This window comes from Gossypium hirsutum, chromosome D11, assembly GCF_007990345.1.
Source record: "Gossypium hirsutum isolate 1008001.06 chromosome D11, Gossypium_hirsutum_v2.1, whole genome shotgun sequence".
NCBI lineage: Eukaryota > Viridiplantae > Streptophyta > Magnoliopsida > Malvales > Malvaceae > Gossypium > Gossypium hirsutum.
This window is the reverse complement of record NC_053447.1, coordinates 54,572,445-54,598,807: the sequence shown is the minus strand read 5'-3', so window position 1 is coordinate 54,598,807 and position 26,363 is coordinate 54,572,445. Positions and strand designations below refer to the sequence as shown.

The following is a 26,363-nucleotide window of genomic DNA, read 5'->3' as shown; positions in this document are numbered from 1 at the left end:
TTAAATTAGACCAAAAAAGAGTTCAAGCCTCAAATCTAATAGCAATTATCAAGTTTAAGTCCTAAATAATACATTAACCCTTATATTAATTGATGTTTTGGTTTTAAATAAGTTGCCTAACAATTATAACTCTTAGGTCAAAACATCTTCCATAAAATGAGGGACAATAATGAATTCTTAGATAATAATAATTTTTTAAATTTAAGATATTTAAAAGATTATTTTAATATTCTTATAAAATTTTAAAACCCTAAACCTTAAATACTAAAATCCTAAAATTAAATTCCAAATTAAAAACAAAACAAAAATCCATGCTCAGCGTTGTCCAAAAGTTGAGCTTATCATTTTCCATCGTAAATATTGCTTCCTCAAGCGCATACCCCCTCCGTTGCTTCTAGCACCTTCTCCTTTGTCCACCTCGTTCCCAATTAGCTATGATGCAAATCGTTTGAATGATCATGTTAATATAATAGCAGAGCAGGGTTGAAATACATGGAAACCAGTGACATAATTTAACTATGCATTAAATCATAGATTTGAGAATAAATTCTTCAAAGATGGCAATTGCAATATCCTCCTTGTCAGTAATAGATGGTTTTCATTTAATTCTAGCTACAAAAATTTTATTATGTAAGCTTCATAATAAGTTGAATTTGTGTTTAATCATGATATATGTTTCCTGAACTTGGTCAGATTTCTTTGATGCCATGCATGAACTGAGAGATGTTTAGCTGATGATTTCTACCAACAAACCTTGTTCCATACGAACACTAAACTTCTCCTTAAACCTAAAATTTAGCTAGGTTACCTGTTTGTTTCTCCACGTCTTTTCATCAGTCCAAGTAGCTTCAAATGGAGTTTTCCTTACCAAAGAAGGAGATCAAACTTCATAATGGAGCATAGATGGCACCTAATCTACCAAATTCTAAATTTGTTTTGTTTATGGTTTGACTGTCAATAAGTCCTAAGTGGCCCAGGTAAAGCCTACTGTTTCTCCAATCAGTATCTTAAAGTCTTTCTGTTAAAATCCCACATCAGTAAGTCAGCGTGAGAGAAAGCGAGAAGCAGCTTTTAAAGGAAGCCGACTTGGACAAGAGAAGGCATACCTTTCTCGGCCTTTTGGCTAAGATCAAGTGTAGTATCTGTTCTTATCAGTTTAATATCTGATACGTGGGCCATTGGCTCACATGATATTAAATTTATTTTTTTAGGGGGAATGCCCACCACAGTAGCTTGCTACTGGGGCTCTCGCGCGTCGCCCACGCGTTGCACTATAGCTTGGGTCAGGCGCACCCTACCCAATGAAAGTTTAAAATTTATGGACGTTATGTAATTGCTTAAGTAACGATGTTTATTTCACGAGGTATTTGTTGGAGTTCTTGACTCTGATTTTCTCTTTTGCCACAGCTTCTGATCCTAGTCCTCTTCAGGACTCTTTTGTGCTGCATTCTATCCTCGCTTTCTTCAGGACTTTTGTGTAGCACTCAAGGATGCCAAAAATGGTCCTATGTTCGTCCTCTTAGTTTTTATCTGTAGTGTTTACAATATCTATGTTTTGAAATGCATAGTGTATGTCAAGTGTCAACTCACACTTCCATCATTCACGCTATATCTGTTAATTGCTAGTTCTGAAAGGACCCAAAGCATGTCCTTTTCAAGACTCGACATGCCTGGAAACAGATCAAATCAACTAGGATCAAAAAGTCACTCCTGTCAATAACAAATATCAGGACTTAATGCTCTGTTATTACGCACCTTATGACCTAAACCCTCCTCACACTCACCGTCGGGCCAATGAGATCTTAGTAGTTCTAGAGGCGCATTCTATGTGGCCTGTCACATCCAACCTGAAGAACCGTTTCATCGCTAAAGTGCTATACCATGGAGATGCTTTCTTAGTCCCTATTGATCTATTCAATTCCAGTTCAACATAGGGAAAACTAATGCAGTTGCCTTTGCTGGTCTTAGCAGCCAGAATCCAAGTATGGTTACCATTGCGAATGTAGTGTTCAGATAAAAAACTCCTATTAATCCTGATGTTTTTGCCAAGGCTTTCCAGCTGGATAACGATGTTGTTACTTATCTTCAGTCACGGTTCTGGTGGAAAAACAACTTGATTGTTTTCAACAGACTTGCAGTCTTAAAGTAGTACTTGTTGCTGATGATGTTTTTTCTGATTACAGAAAATTAAGGTTCCTATTGAGGTGTGATGCTGAGGTTTTTTATGTGCGGTATCTTTTATAAGGTTCTCATTGTGTTGTTTTGAGTTTGTTAACAAGATTGCAGGTTATTTACAAACTTGGACCCATGTCAAGGTGTAAATCTATTTCCATGAACAGGGGGCTATGCAACATATGTATAAACATATATGCAGAGAGAGAGAGAGTATTAAGCTTGAGAATATTTTCCTGAGGTACTAAATATGTGAATATTTGGATGAATAATCGTAAAACTACTGCCCAAATTCACATGAAACGTAAACAAATTCCAGAAAATGGCTTTTAAGAATTTTTTTAAGTGAATAATTTAAAAAAGCTAACAAGAAAGCAGCAACATTTACAGGGGGCAAAGATTTACAAAAAAGCCAAAGCTTGTTTCATTGTTTGTCTCCTAGGATGAAGAATTGCTCCCTTTGTTGTTTCCTCTCTAACTTGCTTATATTAATTTTTGACAATATTGTATAGACAAATCTTGCATGGTTAATTATATAAGATATTTATTCAAAGATAAATCACCATTCTGAAAAAATGATTGGAAAATAAAGGGAGAGAAGCTGATTTCTAACATTTCATCATACGTTGTGATGGTTTAACATGTTCCATTCTCATTCGGAAATAGTAGACAAAATTTTAACTGCTTATAAATATGCTTCTTGAATAGTTGTTTATTTTCCCTACATTCTCATTATTTGTTGACTAACATTGCCTTGAAAGGAAGATTTGACGACAAACCCTTGATGCAATCATCACAGCTAAGCCAAGCTTATTTCACAAACCTATGATCGCCATTCTTTCATGCAGAATCCAGTCCCTTCAGAACTCCAAAACCTTTTAATTTTCTCCCACATCAAGCTCGGATGACAGTAGGAAGCGGGAGACTTCTTATAAAAGGAGCAAGCTTATCTCGGAGAACGCATACCTTTCTCGGCCTTTTGGCTAAGATCAAGTGTAGTATCTGTTCTTATCAGTTTAATATCTGATACGTGGGCCATTGGCCTATATGATATTAAATTTATTTTTCGAGGGGCAAAGTTCACCATAGTAGCTTGCTACTGGAGCTTTCACGCGTCGCCAAAGTGTTGCACTATAGCTTTGGCCTGGCGCACCCCAACCACTACAAGTTTTGAACCGTTATTTTCTCCGCCAGGATTTGGTTGAAGTTAATGTTAAAATCTTTTGTCTATCTGTTGATCCTGAAGTTTGGTAAGGACACCAAATTAGAAAAAGTGTAACATCCGGAACAACTATTGAAGCAATTCCCACCACAAAAGTCGGCCTTGATGCAATGGGAAGTGTTCAGATCCTCTTACCAATGTTGTGGTTTTCTTTGGCACAACTATTTCAATCGTTTTGCAATGCATGGTGTATCCGTGTATTTCAATCATTCATGCAATGTTTGTTGATGGAAACTAAAACAAAATATTCAACATAAGAGGTGAATCCTCATTAGGTACTAGGGCTGTTGCCTCCAAAATTTTTGAAAAATATTATTAAATCTTTGAAAATTTTTAAAAAATTCAATTTGACTCTAAAATTTTTAAAAATCCTCATTAAAACCCTCAAATTTTTTTTTAAAAATTTGTTAAATCCCTCAAAAACTTAATGCCAAGGTCCGCCACTAATTATAATAATATATAAAGTGACTTTAACACTCTCGAGCTTAGTTGGAATCAACAATGCACCTCATTACCTAAAATCCTCCTCACAATTACTCATGAGTCACACAAATTCTAATACTCCACACTCTATGCCCTACATGATTATCTCATCACTAAAATGCTATAGTTTAGGGACGTTTTTGTTTTCTCTTGGTTCAACATCGAGAAAACTAACACAGTTACCTTTTCTGCTTACCATTACAAGTACAACGTTTGGACTAAAATCACCCATTAAGCATAATGTTGTTGCCAAGACTTTTCACCTCCTACATAACAATCTTGTTACTTTTATTGTGGAATAACACTTTTTTAAGTACTCAAACTCGTAACATGAAATTTGCAAAACAATGCAAATATCACAAATGCAAAAAATTGCCGAAACTTCCCTATTCCCTAGCGCAATAACAAGATTCTGGAGCAAAGATCAGCTTCCTCTGTTTTCCCCCCATTTTATCAAATTTCTAGAGGAATTTGATCTCAATAGAAGATGATTAACTAGCTAGTTTGATGTGTTTGAGAAATGTTCATTTATTCAGTTAGAAGATCTTTATATTTATGTTCAATTAAAATCCTTTAGTAATAGAAAACATTATTTCTTTTGCTAGTGATACTAATAATTAATCCAAAAATACTAAATAAAAAAATGCACCAATCAAGCAAAACAAACGGAAACCATTCATTGATGCCTTTTCGAAAATTGTAAATAGTCAACGACATATATGCTCTAATTTTTTAAAAAAAAAATATTATTCATTCAAACTGTAATTATACATTGATTTATCATAATTATATATTAATTTATTAAATTAAATTAAAATTTTAATTTAATTAAATATATATTTAATAAATTAGGGTAAACTACTTGGGTAATCATTCAAATTTTAGATAAGTTCTATTTTGATCACTTGACTTAAAATACTTTCAATTTCATCATTAATGTTTTCAAATTTTAAAAATTTTAGTCACCAACCGTTAAATATTTAATGGAAAGCCGACGTAAACATTTTCCTATTGACCTAATAACAAATTTAGTCATTCCATGTTTACACAATTTATCAATTTGATCCTAATTTAAAAACTCAATTTTAGCCCTCAATGTTTACAAAATTTGTCATCTAATTCTAATTCTAAAAATTCAATAAATTTAGCTCTGAACATTTACAAAACTTATCAATTTAATTCTAATTTTAAAAGTTAAAAAAAACTTTAAAAATTTATTTTTGAATAAAAATGTTTTTTTTTAATATTTTTGAACTTTGAATCATGGCTAATGCAGCCAAAGGCTCGACCTTAAGAACGTTACCTATCTTTCTCCGAGTGTCACCAATCTCAACAACATCAACTAAGAATTGAAAGAAAACGAAAACATCAAGACTTGCAAAGTTACATTTTCACAACTATCTTATTAATAATAAATGTGAATCAAATACTGAAACCAAGTAGTGGAATTACCAGGGTCATTATCACTACATGCTCCTTCAACTTCAGAGTTTGATAAAGAAGGGTCTTCCCATATTTGTGTAAGCAAACCCGTAATTCCAGTTTATATTATAACTGAGGCGCAATTAATGGGGTTATAGCAAGAAGACAAAACAAAGTGCTGAAAATAGCTCAAAAAAACATTGAAATGAGTAAAAATATTAAACACACTTAGGCTCCGTGTGTTTGGCAGTAAAATATTTTCTGGAAAATGATTTCTGCAAAATGTTTTACTTTTCTGAGAATAATTTACATTTCTGGTGTTTGGATGAATCTGTGTAAAATATTTTCTGTTGTTTAGCAGATTTCCTGAAAATATTTTCCGGAAAAGCTGTTTTTACATATATTAATAAATTTATATTTTAAATTATTTTTACATATATTGCAATGATTTATTTATAAATAAATCAAATTAAATATATAATAATACTCAATTTTTAAGCTATAATATTAACCGTCATAAATTGAAAACAACCAAAGTCAAATAAATTATTTATAATTATGTTATAAAAAATAAAAAAAGGATTGAATAATTATAAATTAGCTTCCAAACCACAATTAATACTAGAAATTAATAATATTATCCAAATACATAATTAGTAGTACACCACATAATAACAACAACATTGTCCAAGTGCATAACTAATATTACACCACATTAAAAAAAGTATCAATATCTTCAACCTTGAGAAAATTTTTAAAGCCAGATTTTTTTATGCTTCTTACTTTTAACTAAAAAAGCTTTGGCCTCGGATTCATGATTCACTAGATAATCAAACACAGCACACAAGAAGTCATCATCAAATCCTTCTTCCTCCATTGACATCACTTCTTCGTAAAGACATTGTGTCTTATCTGTAGTAAATTGTTGCAAAGCATTAGCAATTTTGCCAAGTTGTTCACCCACAAATTTAATTTGTTCATCAACGGCACTTTCTTGAACATTTTTTCTTTTACGTTTGGATGTGCCAGATGAAGATACATGTGTTCTTACCTCTTCAGTCTCTTCATTGCCGCAGTCTATAGGCATTGAATCTTGGTTACCATCATCCAAATCTATGTCAGCAAATGTTCTGGCAAAACTCCCTGTTGCCATATCTTTGCCAACAACCAAAGTCATTTCATCATAATGATCAATGCTTTTATTCAAAAATGGTCCATACTTCTTGTGTGCATGTTGGATATTATACACAATTAGAATAACAAGTAAAAAATTGAAATATACTTAACATATATATACATATATTACCATCACTGCTGCATCATATGTCACTCTATTACATGTGATCATTTTCATGTTATCATCCTATCCAAATCCACTTCACCCCGAATTGTGCATATAATCTGCCACTGGTTTTTTATAGTCCTCAAATGATTTTCTACATGCTTCGCATCGCATTGGACTTCAAATCTTTCAGAAATAGCTTCGGCAACTCGATTAATAGAAACTGCTTTGAAAGTATTAGAAGACTTATTTCCTCTTTGGGCCTCCTCTGCTAAAATTTCAAGAAAAAGATGTTCCATTGGTTTTGTCCACCAGAATTGCTTGGAGGTCCCTTCTTTGTTGCCCTTACCCATTCTACATTAATAATTGTCATTGTCAATCATTTCAGTATCCAACAAGCTTAAAACATAATAAATTCAATAACCAACAAGCTTAAAACATAATAAATTAAATATCTAACAAGCTTAAAACATAATCAATATCTAACAAATTCAAGACATAATAATTTCATAATCCAACAAACTAAAATTACAATATCATTATCCAACCAACATTAACAAAAAAAAACAATTGTAATACTAAAACATACATAACATAGAAACAATAACCCTAAGCCTTAAACCTACCTAATATTTCTAACCATATAATTAGTCCACATAGTTTGTGCAATTTCGTCTCTCTTAGCAGACCACTCTCTTGCTTCTTCTTTTTCTTCTCGCTCCATAAGAGTTGGTATTATCAAATCAGACTCAGGCTCCTCATATAATCCTTGATTAAGTAAATCACTAGGATCAACTCCCATTATATGATTATGAATGATACAACAAGCCAAAACTATATCTACTTGAGTTTGAAAATTCCAAAATGGTTCAGCATCTAATACACGAAATCGTTTCTTCAAAATCCCAAAAACACGTTCAACAGTGATTCGTAATGATGAATGACGAAGATTAAAGAGTTCCTTTACATCTTCAGGCCCCTGAGCACTAAACTCTTTTAAATAATATCGGACACCACGATATGGGGTAATATATCCATTTCGGATGGCAAATCTAGCATCAACAAGATAATATTTACCTACAATTTTACAAAACATAATTAATACTAATAAATTATGAGCTTCCTAGAACTATTTGGTATTTAGTAATAATTATTACCTTCCGAAATTCTTAATCCTCTTGGGCGTGAAAGTGCATCACTTAAAATACGAGAATCATGTGCACTACCTCCCCAACCAGCTAGAACATAGGAAAATTTCAAATCAAATGTGTTGTCCCTCCTTTACGGCTACGAAATCTTCCTTGAATGCTAAGTGGAACGGATGCACGAACATGAGTTCCATCTAATGCTCCAATACAATCTTTAAAATAAGGATAAAACCTTGGATTGTTTCTAATTTCACTAGGAGTTGACTCATCAGGTAATCTAATAACTAGTTTATACAATTTCAAAATAGCTCTCAATACAACCCTAAAGTAATGGTGAATTGTCTCAGTTGATCTATAATATCTAGATCCAATCACTCGAAACCTTACATTATGACCAATTATATGCAAAAATATAACTACTTGCTCCCTAATATTCACAAATTTAGTTGATTGTAACAAATTATTCCTACTAAGAATATCACACAAATTAAAAAAGTCAATCGATCTCATCCTTATCACATCAATACAATGCTGGTCACCACTATATAAAATACTGTATTAATATAATTTTCTCTTTCATAATCTCGATTTACACGAGGGTGAGAAACAATTTCCTTCCTAGTTTTTAATTTTTTAATCCAGAGAGCCCCAAAAGCTAAAACTGAAGCCACGACTCCGACAATTGCATTTTGATCTTGATTACGATCCATCTACACAAAATAATGTCACACAAATATTTGATCACTACAAAAAAGATGCAAGATTTTCATAAGATCACATATATCACTAAAGTTACAGTGACTAGAGTGCATACATACATATTAAGCTAATTATAATTGCATTAATAATTTTTTGAGAAATTAAGCTACTTTCTTTGTACCAATTTTAACATGATTTTTAACATAAGTTGACGTAATCCTCTTCAACTCATGACATCTAAACTTCCAATCCACCATGTAATTAACAATGGAGATATAATCATTCATGAATTTAACACTTGTGCTATGTTTATCTATCATCTATATCAAAATTTCCATTGTATCTACCAAAAGGAAAAACTTATCAATTTTTTTAGTTATAAGCTATGGTAGTAGAGAGAAATGAGAGACTAAACTTTCCTCAACAGATTTTGGTGGAGAAAGATGAATAACTAATTATGTTTAATATTATAATTTTTTACATTTTAATCAAACATAATTAATGAAAATTCAATGGTCATGATTTTCTCAAAGTTTCAATAGTGGCAATCAACCAATCATTTCATGGCAATCCACTAAACTAAATTTAATAATGGTTTATTAGTCTTTTAATCCTTGGCTTAATTGCACAATAAGGGCTTGCATAAAGTTTTAACCAACTCTCTTCATTTAATTAACCTTGCAATTTACTTCTTGTATTATTTGTATAATAACTTAATCAATATAATTACTAACAAATTTCATTTCTCACTCCTATATTCCACTCATGACGTTCTCGTTTCAACTTTTTAGATGACTCGAATTAAAATTGATTCCTTACTATGTTGATTCCTTTTCGATATTCTCTATATATTTCTTACTCTGTTGATTCCTTTTGATGTTCTCTATATATTTCTTTTGTTTCCTCCCAATTTTGTCTGCTCCTCACACATTATTATCAATCAATTTCAGGTTTTCCCAATAGTCTATCTCTTGCATTTTATATGGTACAATTATCCAAAAGAAATCAAGGCAGAGCAGTGGAACAATAAAATCAGCAGTTCAATGACAGAAATATTAGTAAGTTTTGAAACATAAAACACAAATGCAATTATACTTTCATCCACTCAGGTTTATATACAGTTTTCAAGCATTATAAGATGAAAACACTATATCATGCATCCATATTAAGCAATTCAACTTACATCTTATATGGTATAATTATCCAAATGAAAACAAGGGAGAGCAGCAGAACATGAAACTTTGCAGTTAATGATAGATATATTGCTAATTTTGGTACACAAAACACAAGATCCAATAATACTTCAATCCACTCTGGTTTATACAGTTTTCAAGCATTACAAGATGAAAACACTATATCATGAATCCATATTAAGGCAGTCAACTTACATTATATATGGTAAAATCATCTAAATGAAAACAAGGCAGAGCAGCAGAACATGCAAATCAACAGTTAATGACAGAAATATTACTAATTTTAAAACACAAGATGCAATTATACTTTCATCCATTTTGGTTTATACACATTTTTCAAGCATTACAAGATAGAAACACCATACCATGCATCCTTATTAAGGCATTCAATTTTCTAATTTCTATCTCAACAAACATGCAAAACCATATAAATTATATACAAAAAAACAAACCAACCTTCAACAATGGAATAAAGAACTCAACCAAGTCCTGCTCTTTCATTTGAGCACCAATTCTACACAACGACTCAACAACCTTATCCCTCACACAATACGAATAATTAAATTCATCTTCACTTTCCTTACTTCAATTAAAATCCAAGCCAAGATTGAATTAGACGAGAAAAAGCCAATATTATCTCAGTTAAATTCTTCAATGTTTCTACATTTTTTTGACTAATCAAAAAAATCCAATTTCACCAAATGAAATGCTCCATTTAACACTGTAAAGCCAGTTTAAGCTCAAAAATTACCCTAGAGCTTTCAATCAAGAATGTGAGTAGAAATCTACCTTCGATGAATCGCGAGAAGAGGTGACGAACAAGGCTATAATTTTTAGCAAGCTTAGATTGTTTAAATTAGGGACACGATTAAACAGATTAGGGAAGAAGATCTAGCAAACCTAAGACCAAAATCTATTCATACAGAAGCATTTTGCTTGACACCTTTGCAACAAATTAATAAGATCCTTCAATATAAAACATACAGGAGCAAAAAATAGTAGAGAAAAGGAGGAGAGGCACACCCAAGAACAAATCATGATCAACAAAAACAATATACAGAGAAAAGGAGAACAAAGCCTGTTGATAACAAGCACACCCAAGAAGAAGAAGCACACCGAAGATAAGGAGGAGAGGCTAACATTAATGGACGGAGAGGAAATGAGAGGTTGACCCAAGAAAAGGAATGGAAAATGTCTTATAGAAAAAATCTGTAAGACATTTTACGCAAAAAGGGGGATATTTTCCCGTGTTTCTGAAGTTGATTTTCCTGAAAATCAATTCATTTGGTCAAAAAAACAACGTAAAAGATGACAATCAACACACATTCGCCACGACCCATCCTTTTTGGGCACAAGTAAAACAGGCACCGCACAAGGACTAAGACTTTCTCGGATGTAACCTTTATCCATAAGTTCAGCAAATTGCTTTTGCAACTCCTTGGTTTCTTCCGGGTTAGTTTGGTAAGCAGGTCGATTAGGAAGTGCGGCTCTAGGAACTAAGTCAATTTGGTGCTCGATTCCTCGAATAGGAGGCAATCCACTAGGCATTTCATCCAGAAAAACATCCTCAAATTCCTGTAAAAGAGACAACATAGAAGAAGGTAGATCTTTGGGTAATTCGTTAGTGTTCAGAAAAATTTCTTTGTACATGAGTACAAATATAGGTTGCCTCAAGGTTAATGCTCTCCGAACATCACTTGCTTTTGCAAACACACTCATTTTCTCAATGTTTTTTTCTTCTCCATGTTTTTCTTCTATTGCTGCATTTTCACTTTCTTTTAAATTTTTACCTCGAGCTCTCTTATTTTTCTTCTCTTCCTACTCGCACTCTTTTTTTCTTTTTCTTGCATTTGTCCAACAGAAGTTTTGAGTTTGATTTGGTCCTCGCATACTTGCTTCGGGGTTAACGGTGTAAGTGTCACATTCTTGCCACAATGCTTGAAGGTATACCTATTGGTATAGCCATCATGAACCACTCTCCGATCGAATTGCCATGGTCGTCCTAACAGCAAATGGCCCGCATGCATAGGCACCACATCACATAGAACTTCGTCGGAATATTTTCCAATTTTTAAAGTAACAAGAACTTGTTTCACGACTTTAAGCTCACCTCCATCATTGAGCCATTGAAGCTTGTACGGGCTCGAATGTTTGGTGGTTGGCAATCCTAACTTCTCCACCATGAAAGTGCTTGCCACATTTGTGCAACTTCCACTGTCTATAATAATACTACAAATTTTACCTTGGATTTGGCATCTCGAATGGAAAATATTCTCTCGTTGTTGCTTGTTCTCCACTCCTTAAAGACTTAAACTTCGTTTGATTACAAGCAACTCTCCTTCAACAGGGTGTTCCAAATCCTCTTCTTCGTCAGAATTCAATTCGACCTCATCTTCTTCTTCATCCTCTGTTTCAATTTCACCATCAGCATGCAATATCATGGTGTTCTGATTTGGACACTGACTTGCTATATGTCCTCTTCCAAAACATTTAAAACATTTGATATCTCTTGAACGGTTGGACGAGCTCTCAATGGCTTTTCTTTTGCTTGATTCAGCCAAAGGCTTGTTTGTTTTGGGCATCATCATGGACTCCTTTGTTTGGTTTGATGGAAAACTTTTGCTAACGCCTTGTCCCCATCTTGAAGAATTTGTAGTGGAATAACATTCGCTTCATTTTTTTTCCACTTTGATGGCCATGTGTACCATGTCCCTCACCTCAATATAATGTTGAAGTTCGACTACATTAGCAATATCACGATTGAGTCCAGCTAGAAAACAAGCCATCGTTTCCTCGCGGTCTTCTTGCACATCCGCACGAATTATCGCCACCTCCATTTCCTTGTAATAATCTTCTATGTTTTTAGTTCCTTGAGAAAGATTTTAAAGTTTTTGATGAAGTTCTCGATGATAATACGAAGGAATGAACCGCCGTCGCATTGTCGCATTCATTTCAGCCCTGGTGGTAATAGGCTTTTCTCCGTTGCGCCTTCGACTAGTTGTGAATTGATCCCACCAGATCATTGCGTAATCAGAAAACTCGATTGCGGCTAGTTTGGCCTTCTTATTCTCAGAATAGTTATGGCAATCAAATACCAATTCAATCATTTTCTCCCACTCTAGATAAGCCTCAGGGTCAGATTTGCTTTGAAAAGGCGGTATTGACAACTTTATATTCTTGAGATCATCATCTTCTCATCTTTGAACTCTTTGGCCTTGATTCTGTTGTTCTCTTCGTTGAACACTCACATTGGACCCTTCGTCACTTTCAGCCCCACTAAGTTCAAGTGGTTCATCTTCATTAAATTGTTGTCGGCCACGATTTCTAGAGGGACTTTGAGGTGTCCTTCTCCGACATGCTCTCTCTTCAACCAAGTCCAACCTTTCTTGTATCAGTTCAAGCTTCCAGTCAAAAAGTCGCTCCACCTCACTTAACATGGCTTGAAGAGTAAGGTTTGGAACATTTCGAATAGGTTGTCGTGCTTGTCGCTCCTCCATATTTTGATCAAAATTTTCTGACATAAAACAAATTAAACAATTTAGAACTAAAGAAAGATAATAATAATAATAATAACCTCACAACAAACCTTATATTCACTTGAAAAAAAAATAAAATGTTAACACTCACGCCCGTGTTTGCACTTGTATGTTGGCTTTTACCTCATCTCTATTGTGCTCATGCTCTCGTGTCTTTTTCCACTCCTTTTCTCATCACTTTGTAAGCAGACTTGCCAAGGCTTAATCGTAGGCTTAGGGGTCGGTCACAAATTTGGGAAACAAGGGAAAAAATGAATAGGAATAGGGTAGGTTGAGTGTGGCGTTGGGGAAGAAGAGATGGGGGCAGAAACTCAATTCTTTGTGAATCGGGAAATTTCTAGCCTTTTTTTTGAAATTTCATTTTTTTTCAAAAAAATTTTCTTCACGAACCTATTCTGGCTTGTCTTCGTAAGTCCGTACTTCTCGTTTTAAAAGCTCTGATACCAAATGATACGATCCACCTCGGTGTTGAGTCGAGTCGTATTTATGTTGCCCGATCGTCTATGATGAAGTAAGGAACAAATGAATAGCTAGTAAGCAGAATTGGTGAAATAGGCTTAATATTGTTTTAAAACAACAAGGGTTCAGAAAATGGTTAAATGGATGTGTTCGGTTATGGAAAAATGATGGAAAGACAATAGGCTCAAGAAACAAGTAAAAACCAACACTAATAAGTGTCGACCCAACACTTATTCGTTTAATGAGATGGATAGAAGAAATTCAAATGAAAAAACCTCGACCCACTATCTAAAAAGAAAGGAACCTCGGTATAGGGTTCGAACGCCACACTTGGTAAAGTGATAAGTTCGGGATAAAACAAAGAACAGGTTGACGCCACTAGCTTTGTAGATAAGCCAACAAGTCTTCGTACAAAATTGGAGAAAAGTAATTCTCACCAAATGAACAGAGTTTCATTCCAATTGATCAAAGAAGTGCTTTACAAAATCTGAATACACCTATTTATAGTGCTAAAATAAGGTAGCTAAAAAGTCACAAACATCCACTTAATGTGCTGATTAAGAAAAACTGATTAAAGATCAAAACTCTTGGCATTCTTGGAACAAGTAACTTCCACATTGAATTCTCTTCAATTCAGCTGAATGAATGTTCATGAAAGCTTGAAATTGTCTCTTGAGTTGTCCCATGGGTAGCCGAATGGACATCATCTCATTAAAGAAGTTTTGAATGCTGAATTTATTTTTTTTAAAAGAACAAAAACAATCAGCAGGAAGCTAAAGAGTTGCTGCTGAATTTAAAGGGTATAAAATTCCCTTTAAAACATCCTTCAATGGTGAATTAACTCCCTTTGTAACAGCTACTTCATTTGTGATCAGTTAGCACTTGAAAGGTCACTTTATTTAAGTTTGTAACAGCTTTGTAATGTAACGGTTGTGAGCTGAAGAAACTCCTGCAATTAAAACATTAAAATGAACTTATTAAACTTATTAAACACTAATTAAACATGTAAACAATAAATACTTCACTTAAATAAATAAACTAAACTCACGAATTAACTATTTCAGCAACTAATTAATTTAAGAAGCAAAATTAAATAAACTTAACTCATGCTTCAATAAATAATTCTAGAAACTAGAATAATTAAGAGCAACACTTATTAATTAAAGTTCAACAAAAATACTTATTAATTAAACTAAGATGAGTTGATTAAATGATCAGCAACTCAATTATTTAACTAAAGATGAGCTTATTAAAATTTCAGTTCAACTTGCAATAAATTGCAAGTTAAACCTATTGGGTTACTCCTTTCATGAAGAATGGAATCAGCTTCGTGTTCTCTCCAAACTCGATCCACATAGCTTGCCAAAGCTTCTTTAAAGTTTTTAGCTCGTGACCTAGTTATAGGCCCTTGTGGCAGCTCAATAGAAACATCCCGGGCTGAGATCATATCAACACCCTAGATGTTGCAACACCAATTTGATTATTTGGAGAGTTTTGAATTTTGGTATTCAAGTTGGAACTTTGGCTACTATAACAGCCCGATTTTAGCTTAATCGGAATAGTGGTTTTGGAACCATAAATTTGAGGTCATAAAATTTATTTTATTATTATTTTAATATTTACAGCATGATATTAGAGTTGTGTGAAATTTTCATAAAGAAATTTTATCGTTTAAGTGTTTAATTCGATAAAAAGGACTAAATCGCGTAAAGCGTAAAGGTTGTGTTCTATAGGCTAAAGGTATTAAATAGCTATAGAACCTTAAAGTAAAGGTCCTCATGAAGTAAATATCCCATTTATGAGATAATGGATGATAGTGGAGTGGCAATTGGTGTTATTATTAATGTTTTAAAAGGGTAAAAGGGTAAATAGGTAATTAAGTTAATAATAAATAAGACAAAGCCAAATTGTCATCTTCTTCCATTCTTTTTCAACCGAATATCAAAGAAAAAGAAAGCCATGGAAGCCTAGCATTCGGCCATTCTTGTTTTCCTTGATTGGTAAGATATTTTGTCTCGTTTTTAATGATTTCTACATTTTTGAGATCGTTGCAACTAGTACTAGCTAGCTCGTGTCTTCGATTTCAAAACTGTTAAAGATTTTGATAGTTATCAGTGATGATCTTCTGTTTTCTTTGATGTTTAATAGTGAAATATGAATATTTGATGTTAGATTTTCGTATTTTATAAAGTGATTTTTTTGATAAAAATGTAAATTAGGGATTAAATTGTGAAATATTGAAATTTTGTGGTTAAAAGTGTGATTATTTGGAAAATGTGGGCTGCTAAGGAAATAATAAGAATTCGGCTAAGCATGAGTAGGATGAAATTGCATGAAATTGTGATTTTATGTGATAAGGACTACATTATAAAAATGTGAAATAATAGGGGAAAAGTTTAATTTTGCTAAAATGTGTAAATTGTGTTAAATTGAATGAATTAATGATTAAATAAGCAAATTTTGTTATTTTATAGATTGAGAAAAATGAGATTCGGATCTAGAAAGGGGGAAATAAAGTATCGGATTAGTTGACCTAATTCGTCGTTTCAGTGAATGAGGTAAGTTCGTATATTTAATAAGCATTAAATTATATATGTTTAAATGCTTAATTGAGATAATTATGGTGAATGCTTAAATATTGAATTTAATTGTGGTTACAATGCTTTGGAAATGTTCGATGGAGATTCGGCAAAGTAAAAGTCTCGGTTGAACCTTACGAATAGATAGGATACAAATGTCATGACATTAGGGTTACTGAGATTACGTGTAAGACCATATCTGGGATATTGCATTGATATGAGAGTTCGTGTAAGACCATGTCTGGGACATTGGCATCGATATGTGATTTTGTGTAAGACCATGGCTGAGCTATTGGCATTGATACGAGATTACATGTAAGACCATATCTGGGATATGGCATTATTACTGTACTATGTGTACAAGATCCCCGAGTATCCTTTAGTATTCCAAATGTTTCAACGGGAAAAGTGGATAAAACATGGTTATAAGTGATGGTACAACGAAAGCAAAGTATTCGTGACAGAAATCAACAAGTAAGTGAAAATTGAGAATGGAAGTATGATCGAGTTAAGCAAGATAGGTACATACAGAACCTATGTGAGAATCGAATGAAAGTGAATTGGTGAGTTCATACCGTATCATGTATATGAAATGAGAAAGATATGTGTTTAAATATGTTGTATACCAAAATGTGCTCATTTGGCTATATGGAAGTATGAATTGAATGTTATATAAGAATTAAATTGATTATATTTGTGAAAGCTAAGGTTAGCTATATAAATGATTATATGATTGAGAATGAAATGAAATATGATCTATATGAATTGTATAGATGAAATATGATATGTGTTATGCGGACGTATGGAACTGGAAATGAAATTTTATGAAATGTAGGAAAGAAATCATGAAAAAGTAAAATTTGCAATAAAACAATTTTGGACAGTAGCAATTGTATAACTTTGAAACATTACTAAAAATTGCGAAAATCGCATTAGAGGTTGAATAAGACATTAAATTAAAGCTTATTGAGTCTAGTTTCACATAGAAGAAACGGTGTAAGCAAAATAATCTCGTATTATGAGATATTTGAATTTTTGTGAGATAAGGTCAGAATGATTTTGGAATCCCCTGTTCTGACTTTCGAAAATCATTAAAAATTGTATAAAAATAATTATGGGTTAGAATTTATACGATTAAAATTATAATGAGTCTATTTTTAAGAGAAACAAACAGGAATATCATCTGAATTTCGTACTAAGAGATAATTAATTTTTAGTGAAGAAGGGTCGAGACTGTCAGACAGCAGAATAGAGACGATTTTAAAGAATTAACTGTACTTATTGCCTAAACCAAAATTTATAAAAATTTTATAGTAAGAAGATATGTGAGTCTAGTTTCAGAAAAATTAAGCGGATCTTAATTTGGAGTTCTGTAGCATAAGATATAAATAATTTACTGACTATGACTCTAGTAGACAGGTTGATATGAACATGAGTAAATAGTGGAACTATGTGCAATTTTGATTGTATTATCTTGAGAACATGTTGTGAGGATTGGTAAAAGCAGGTTAACAGATTGCTTATTATTTAAATATCAACTTACTAAGCTTTATAGCTTACTTTGTGTTATTTTTTATGTTTATAGTGTTCCGAAGGCTCGCTCGGGTTGGAAATTGTTGGAGGTCCCATCACACTATCCAGCTATGGTTTCGGTACTTAAAAGATTTGAAATTTTGGTTATTTTTGGCATGTATAGGCTAGTTGGTTTGTTAAGTGTATAAGGGATTTTGGCTATTGGTGCCTATATGTTGAAATGTATTGAGCCATAAGATTTGGCTTGTTTATAATGTGAGGTTTGATATGTAGATGGCCTTATAATTGGTATGTGATTGTGGTTATGTGGTAAGCTTTAGTAAAGTTATTGATACATTAGTGGAAGTGTCCAAATTGATATTCATGATTGATGAATAATGGTATTTATGTGTTTTTTTATATTGGTATTGAGAGGCTAGGTTGCAATTGAGATGATGAAAAAGGAATGGAGTGTTTTAGGTCTAAAAGACATTGATTTACATGCCTTGTTAAATTGGTTTAAATGATGATTGTTTGGTTAAATAATAAATCATATCAATTTGGTAGGTTTATGGTTAGGCAAAAGTTTGTGTATGAATAGATGAAATGGTTGAATTGGTATGGAATGTTTGATGCAATTGTGGTTAATATTTGATGCATGAATTCACAATGTTTAAGCTGTCTATTGTGTATAAAAATGGTATATTTTGTGCTTGTGTAGGGTTGACCCTTATGGTTGGCAAATGGCCTATGTTCGTCCACACGGCTGTTCACACGGACGTGTGAATTCTGTTACTTAAAAAATTCTTAAAGTTTCAGAAATTTTTATGTGTAACCAGTTTAGTCCCGAACCTTCTTAAAAGCATGTTTTAGATCTCGTAGACCTATTTAAGGGACAATGTGATTATGAATGAATGTGATATTATGATAAATGATCAATGTATATGAAATGCTTGTAAAATGATGTGAATTGTTCGGTAATGCCTCTTAACTCTAGTCCGGCGACAGATATGAGTTAGGGGTGTTACAGCTACTACTTTTTGTGTTGTGAGACCAACTTGTGGATGTCGTGACACCAATGCTTGATGTGGTGAATTTGAACCCCAATGTCGCGACACCCTTGTAACTTAAAGTTTTACATTCTAATCCTTACTATCTCTGATGTTGCAACACTAGACTTTGGATGTCACGACACCCACCTAATTTTCTTAACTTGTAATTGTTTCATTACCTACTTGAGTTAAGAGCTTTCATAAGCTCAAGTAAATATCAGAGTTGTTTGTAATTCATAATAAACACGAATCATGATTTGTATTTGTTGATTTATTGAACGTTACTGATGTTAAATGTACATGCTTGATCTTGTTAACCATTGTAGCATCCTTTAACTAAAGTCCAACGACTAAATCGGGTATGGGGTGTTACAATACTAATCTTAACGGTTTGATAAAATTTACAGATTATATGGTTGTGTATGAATTACTCATCTTACGATTGTAATATGTTATGAAAAGAAACTAAGTTAAATTAGTTACTTTGGTATGTTAAAATATAAAACAAGATATGTTTACAGTTTTATCAACCATGAACTTACTAGGTATATATAATTCTTACTCGGTTATGTTTTCTTGTCATGTAGTTATTTTTACGAAAGCTGGAGAATGAATCAACTAGGAGCTTACACTATCCAATTTCTGTATCGGTAGAATTTTAATCTTTCAAGATTCGATTTTGTGGTATGTATATAGGCTTGTTATGTATAAAAGTCATTTTGAATGATAATGGTTTTGAATATGTTTACAATACTTGTTTTTGAACCTTATATGGTATGTTTTAGGTCTTGTTAAGTGGTTGTGTTCTATTGAATGGTGGTATTGTGGTTCTAGCTTATGGCTAGCATATGGATGATTTATGCATGGTGATTAATGGAATGAATGTTTTGGTATAAATGTTTAGATGATTTAAGATGTTTCACTTGGATTGTATGTGATCGAGGTGCCTTGAGGCATATTGGTTAAATATAGGAAAATGTTTATTGCATACTTATGACCTAAGTGAAACTTTGGTTAAATATTGGTTAAATGAATCTTTGGCATGAATTTGTGCATTTTGGGATAGGTTAAAAGATTGGTTATTGCATACTTATTACCTAAGTGAAACTTTGGTTTTGAAACTTGCATAATAAGGTACTTATACGCATACATGGGCTAACAAGCGGTTGTGCATCACACACAGGTAAGTGACACGATTGTGTGCTCCATTTTTATTTGGAAAGTTTTGGGTAACATGGTTTCAGTTTATTACACAGCCTAGCGACACGGCCATGTGACTTTTGATGAAATTTTACAAATTGATCCACACAGTGTCAGAGAGTTAAACGGCCTAGATACACGACCATGCTGCCACTGTTTTACATGAGTGCCCTTGTCTTTTGAAAATGTTTCAAATTTATCCTCATTTGTGCTCGGGTCAACTTAAGAGCTTTCGTAAGCTTAATTAAGACTCGAATTTAATTATATATCATATTATTTGAATTTTTATGACATTATTGATTATTTGAAGGATTTAGTTATGTTATAATTGATCTATAATTTTGGAAATCTTGCAAATTAATCCTAGTTAAATTTTAGGTTGATACTAGAGCATACATAAGCTCGTGTAAGACATGAGAAAATTTATAATTGGTGATTATGTATTGAATTGATTATAATTTTATGATTCATGTTTAATTTGAATGTTAATTGTGTATTTATGAAGTAATTCCATGTTTATTTGAAATAATCAATATGAATTGAAGGTGTTCTGTTCCAGCATTGACTATAGCACTCCATAGCTCGGGTTCGACGATCGGACCAAGTAAGAGGTATTACAAGTTGTGATTGTAAATCAACGAGCTCTAGATGAATTATTCATGATTGTAAATCAATGAACTTAAGTTGCGATTGTAAATCAACGAGCTTTAATGATACCAGTTGCGATCATAAATCAGCAAACTGTTAAGAGGAGTCAAGAGGAGTCGTGATCATAAACCAATGAACTTTAGATGAATTGTTCATGATCATATATCAATGAAGTTAAAACATGATCGTAAATCAAGAAGCTTTAATAATATCAGTTGCGATTGTAAATCAGCAAACTGTAAAGATTCTTAAAATCTTGTAAGCAGACTACTCTGTGCTCCTTTATCGAAGCCACCTGTGGGAACCATCCACAGGTTCCATTTTCATCCACTTTTTTCAAACAATATAATAATTCCTGCGTACATGTAAAATAACAATAGAATAAAATGATGAGTGACACAACTTCTCGTAGGCTTATTCTTGGTCACTGAAAATTCCACAAGGAACCACTTGGCGAACTCTTGTGTCGTCCTCTACCCTACACATGTAAGCCTTAGGAAGATCCCAGCTAACCCCTAAAATTCTACTGTGACCTAACTTGCCTCCCTTCTCTATACGACATGTTGGGAGTGTAACAGCCCGATTTTGACCCTAATCGGAATAGTAGTTTTGGGACCAAAAATCTGAGTCTGAAAAATATTTTAATATTATTTTGTGTGTTTATTATGTGTGAATTTAATTGTGTGAAATTTTCGTGTTTTAATTTTTTCGTTTGAGTGACCGATTAAAGAAAATGGCTTAATCGCGTAAAATGAAAATTTAGGGGTTAAATCTAAAGATACCAAATTGTTGTTGTCTTTATAAAATGGAGGATTTATGATGTAATAAGGCCAAAATATAGTTAGTGGGTGGCAAAGTACTAGTATAGCGTTATATATATGTATATATATTTATATAAAGGCTAATAAAGTAAACTAATTATTAATGTTAATATATGTTTAATATATCAAAATTAAAGCATTATTTCTCCATCTTTAGGCCGAAACTAAGAAGAAAGAAGAATGTTTAAAAGCTTTAACATATTCGAAACTTGCAAGCTTGATTAAGGTATGAATTTTGTTCGGTTTTTGATAATTTTTACGTTTTTGAGATCGTTGCATTGAATACTTCAAAACCCATGTCTTAATTTTGTGAATTGTTGATGATTTTGAAATGTGCCATTGATGAATGTTTGAGTTTTATGATGTTAGTAGGTGAAATATGAAATATATGTGTTAGATTAACATGTTTTGTTTTTGAATTTTTGGTGAATTTGAGTAATTATGGCTAAATTGTGAAAATAAAATTTTGAGGGACTAAAATGAAAAATAAATGAAATGCATGGACTTGTATGAATACAAGGAAGATTTGGCCTAACTATGTTGTTGTGAGATTTTGTGTATTTAGTGTTTTATGCAATAGGGACTAAATTGTAAAAAGTGTAAAATATTAGGGGCAAAATGGTAATTTGCCCATTTATGTGTTTTTGGATTAAATTGAATGATTTGGTGAATAAAAGGGTTAAATTTGAATATGTTTAGATTGAGAACCGAAGAAAACGGAATTAGATCGAGGGGAGTCGAAAGTAGTCGATTAGTCAATTTCGTCCGTCGATATCCGAGGTAAGTCGATAAGCATTTAAATTTGTTAAAATTCATGAATATATAATAGATATGTAGTAAATTGAATTATTGAATTGGTTAATTGTCTTGGCCGAATGTGTATGCTAGGATAGGGATTTTCTTTCGAGTTCGATTCGATTGATAATCAATGTTTGAAGCCTGTACGAACCCTAGGCATAGATGGGATACTTATGTCATGACATAGGATTTTCAAAAAGTGTTTTCGTGTAAGACCACGTCTGGGACGTTAGCATCAACTTGTGTTTTCTTCTAAGACCCTGTTTGGGACAGTGGCATCGATCTGTGATTACATGTAAGACCATGTCTAGGACGTTGGCATTGTACGAGCCTTACGATAATCCACGTATCCTTTTAAATTATGAACGGATATGTAATTGAATTATATGTGCAGGTATGTATTAGTTAAATGAATATATGGAAATAAGGTAAGTTATTTATTTGGAATTATATATAGTATGTGAATATAAATTTTGAATTATCATGTTTGTACATATATGTGCAATTCGGTTTTTAGTTGATAACTATGTTGCCAAAGGTGAAAGTTTTATATGCATTTATACAAGGTTATACTTGGTTTTATAATTGTATATGTGATCAAAGTATGACTATGTAATGTATGATATCTTTATATAGTAAATTATGTGCCTTTAATCTTTACTAGTTAAATATTGCTTATGCTTATGACTTACTAAGCTTTAAATAGCTTACTATGTGTTTGTATTTGTTTACCTTGGTTTTATAGATTTTGAAGTCGTTATGAGCTCGGGGATCGTCAATAAAACTTATCACACTATCGACTAACTACCGTATATTATAAGCTGAAATTTCTTTTGAAACTATGGCATGTATAGACTAGCTTCGGAGTTTGCTTAATTCGAAATTGTATGTATTAAAGCCATGCGAAAATGGCTTAATTTTCTTGTTTGTGTTTGGTTTTGGTTGAATTAAGACTTAAGCTTACTTTAATTATGGTTTAAATTTTATGTGGATGATATTTATATGGTGATATTTCATTAATGTGTTTCAACAAATTAAGTTGTTGAGGTAAGTAGGTTTGTTATATTTCTTTAGATAAGTAATGTTAAAATAATGTTTAGGTTATGTAATATATACGTAAATGATAGGTACAGTATGTTTGAATTTAGTAATTAAGTAAGTATAGGTTAAGAATTATAATTTAATGTATGCTTGTAAATATTGGTGGCTACTTACTTTCGGCCTATTAATAGAGTAAATGAGTGTTTATATGTTCTAGTGTATTTCGGATTAAGACTTATGGCTTGGATATGAAACTTGAAATGGCATGTTTCAATTGTATAGGTTGGTATAAAATAATGATTTAAGTGTATATGTATAGTAGGTTAATGGGATGGCCTATAATAATGAGTATGATATGTGTTTTATAGCATAATATAAATATAATATGAATTGGTTGATACATATACAAAACTCAAATATGTAATGTCTAGCTTAGTATGGTAAAGAAATATGGACTTTGAAAATGGTATATTTGAGACCATATATGCGCAAGTTATAAAGGGAAAATATGCATGTTTTGATTCTTGGAAGTTTTAAAGTAAATTGTGTAATGTTTCTTATGATTTTGATTAATAAACCTTATATTAGGTTTCATTAAATATACCAAAATTAGATATATTATTAAGCATAAAGTGTGTGCATAGTAATTATATTTATTATTTGAATAATTTAGAAGAACATGTGTACTATTGAACTATCAAATGTGGTATGAAATAGTGTAATATTTGGTGATATAATTAATGGTATATAATATTTTAAGTTGTTCGGTCTTAGTATATCATTAATTTATGCAACATATATGTATAAGAACAAAAAAAAAATTGGGACTTGTAATATGGTTGTTATGTTTTTCTTTAATATGTGCATGTCGTCAATTTTTAAGAAAATGAAAATGATATTACCTACAGATTGTCTATGAGTTAATTTAATTGATATTTATTCGATGTATGACAAATAAGGATATATGTTTGAACATGTATTTATGAAGTAAATGCCAATATTGTTAAAGTCATATTATAATGTTTGAATTATATATGCATTGAGTGTTTGTAACATGATTTTCGTTACTCATTATTTATTTCAATATGTGAGTAAATAGTAGACATTGACATGCTTAAAATTCTAAAATATGATTTACGGATGAATTTTAAGTTGTGAAGTTAATTTGAACTTTAGTTGATTAAATGAATTATATGTATTATAATTATTTGCATGTGTTATGATTTATAAATTGCGTTATATTGTTTCAAATTTAAAATTGTATGTGTATTGACAGATTAGGGAAGAAGATCTAGCAAACCTAAGACCAAAATATATTCATACAGAAGCATTTTGCTTGACACCTTTGCAACAAATTAATAAGATCCTTCAATATAAAACATACAGGAGCAAAAAATAGTAGAGAAAAGGAGGAGAGGCACACCCAAGAACAAATCATGATCAACAAAAACAATAGACAGAGAAAAGGAGAACAAAGCCTGTTGATAACAAGCACACCCAAGAAGAAGAAGCACACCGAAGATAAGGAGGAGAGGCTAACATTAATGGACGGAGAGGAAATGAGAGGTTGACCCAAGAAAAGGAATGGAAAATGTCTTATAGAAAAAAATCTGTAAGACATTTTACGCAAAAAGGGGGATATTTTCCCGTATTTCTGAAGTTGATTTTCCTGAAAATCAATTCATTTGGTCAAACAAACAACGTAAAAGATGAAAAATATTTTTTGAAAAATGAACTACCGGCAAACAAACAGACCCTTAAAATTAAAGAATCTTATGGGTAATGTCGAAGCTTGCACTTCTTAGTATCCTATTTAATGGGAGTGTATGGCTCATTAGTAGCAACCTCCATTTTTGCATTTGACTCTTTGGGTATCCCCCACAATAAAGTTAAAGACATCATCTCCCAAGTGCAATGGTATTTTGTGTCAAGGAGAAATCTAAATCGCCACTAAATCTCAATGACCATTCAAATACTTAGACAAATTCAATTTCAAGGATTTAGAAATAAAATAAAATAAAAGTTGGGATAAATACCGATAGATGTTTCAATAGAGGTGTGGGCAAAACACAACAAGTAAACAAATAGGAAGAGAGAAATAAACCCCTTAAAGAATGTGAGTCAATGAGATAAGTAAAAATAGAATCAACACATTATTTGTTAACGCAATTCGGATTCATCAATCCTATTATGTGTAATCTTATTTAGAGAATGATTTTAGTCAATAATTCATTTGGTACAATTATTGGCTAAAGCCCAATCTTCCATTTTCCAATAAATAGTTGCAACCCCAAAGTCGAATTTAAATTATTACAAATCACTCTCCCCAAATGCCTCATATTTCATACAATATCTCTTCAAAAAAATTCTTAAACAATGATTATCTAAATACACCCCTAAACGGCTCAATGAGGAAGTCTGTCAATAGCCTAATACAAGAGTCCCTTTAGCAAAGTTTATATCTATTTACCAGTTTACTTTTTAATTTAATACATAGAGACTAATTTATTTATTTTTTAAAATAAAGAAAGTAAAATGTAATTCGATTATTACCTTTTTAAAAGTTATATTATATACAACATAATTACTACTAGATTATATTGGAAAATTTTCAAATATTTATAGTGTTCCAATAACTATAAGTGAAATGAAGTAATTAATTAAAAGTTAAATCTTTTGATTATTGGTTAAGAGTCATATCACTTGAATTTAGACAAAACTATAACTATTCAAATAATTGTTAGTACAAATATCTGGTGAGGAAAATCTCAAACACATGAACGAAACTCGAATAGAAAATAAAGAAATAGGACAAGGCTCCAAGGCGTGTATCAAGCCACTATCTTTAAGGTTATATTCGTCCCCACCTATTTTCACTGTGCAAAAGAGTTTCAAGAAAATTAACCTCGAGAATACAATGAAGTTGATGACTATTTGCGTCTTGCACTGACGAGAATAGTCCATTAAGCACTGAGTAATGTATAAAAAGAAACTCAATTTTTACAAAGGATTTCTATAGTAATACTTTATAGAATTATCTAATAATATTAAAAGAATAGAGGAAAGAATAGAAATAATTTTAGAATTTGTTGGTGT

General features: G+C 32.1%; 2 non-coding genes across 2 annotated transcripts; both read left to right on the top strand.

Annotated features, from left to right (window-relative positions):
- Positions 1–1,102: 1,102 nt before the first annotated feature.
- Positions 1,103–1,298, top strand: LOC107943322 (U2 spliceosomal RNA). The gene has a single exon (XR_005921368.1). It is a non-coding gene; the product is annotated as a U2 spliceosomal RNA (small nuclear RNA).
- A 1,836-nt stretch (positions 1,299–3,134) lies between these two features.
- Positions 3,135–3,330, top strand: LOC121223891 (U2 spliceosomal RNA). The gene has a single exon (XR_005921357.1). It is a non-coding gene; the product is annotated as a U2 spliceosomal RNA (small nuclear RNA).
- Positions 3,331–26,363: the final 23,033 nt, after the last annotated feature.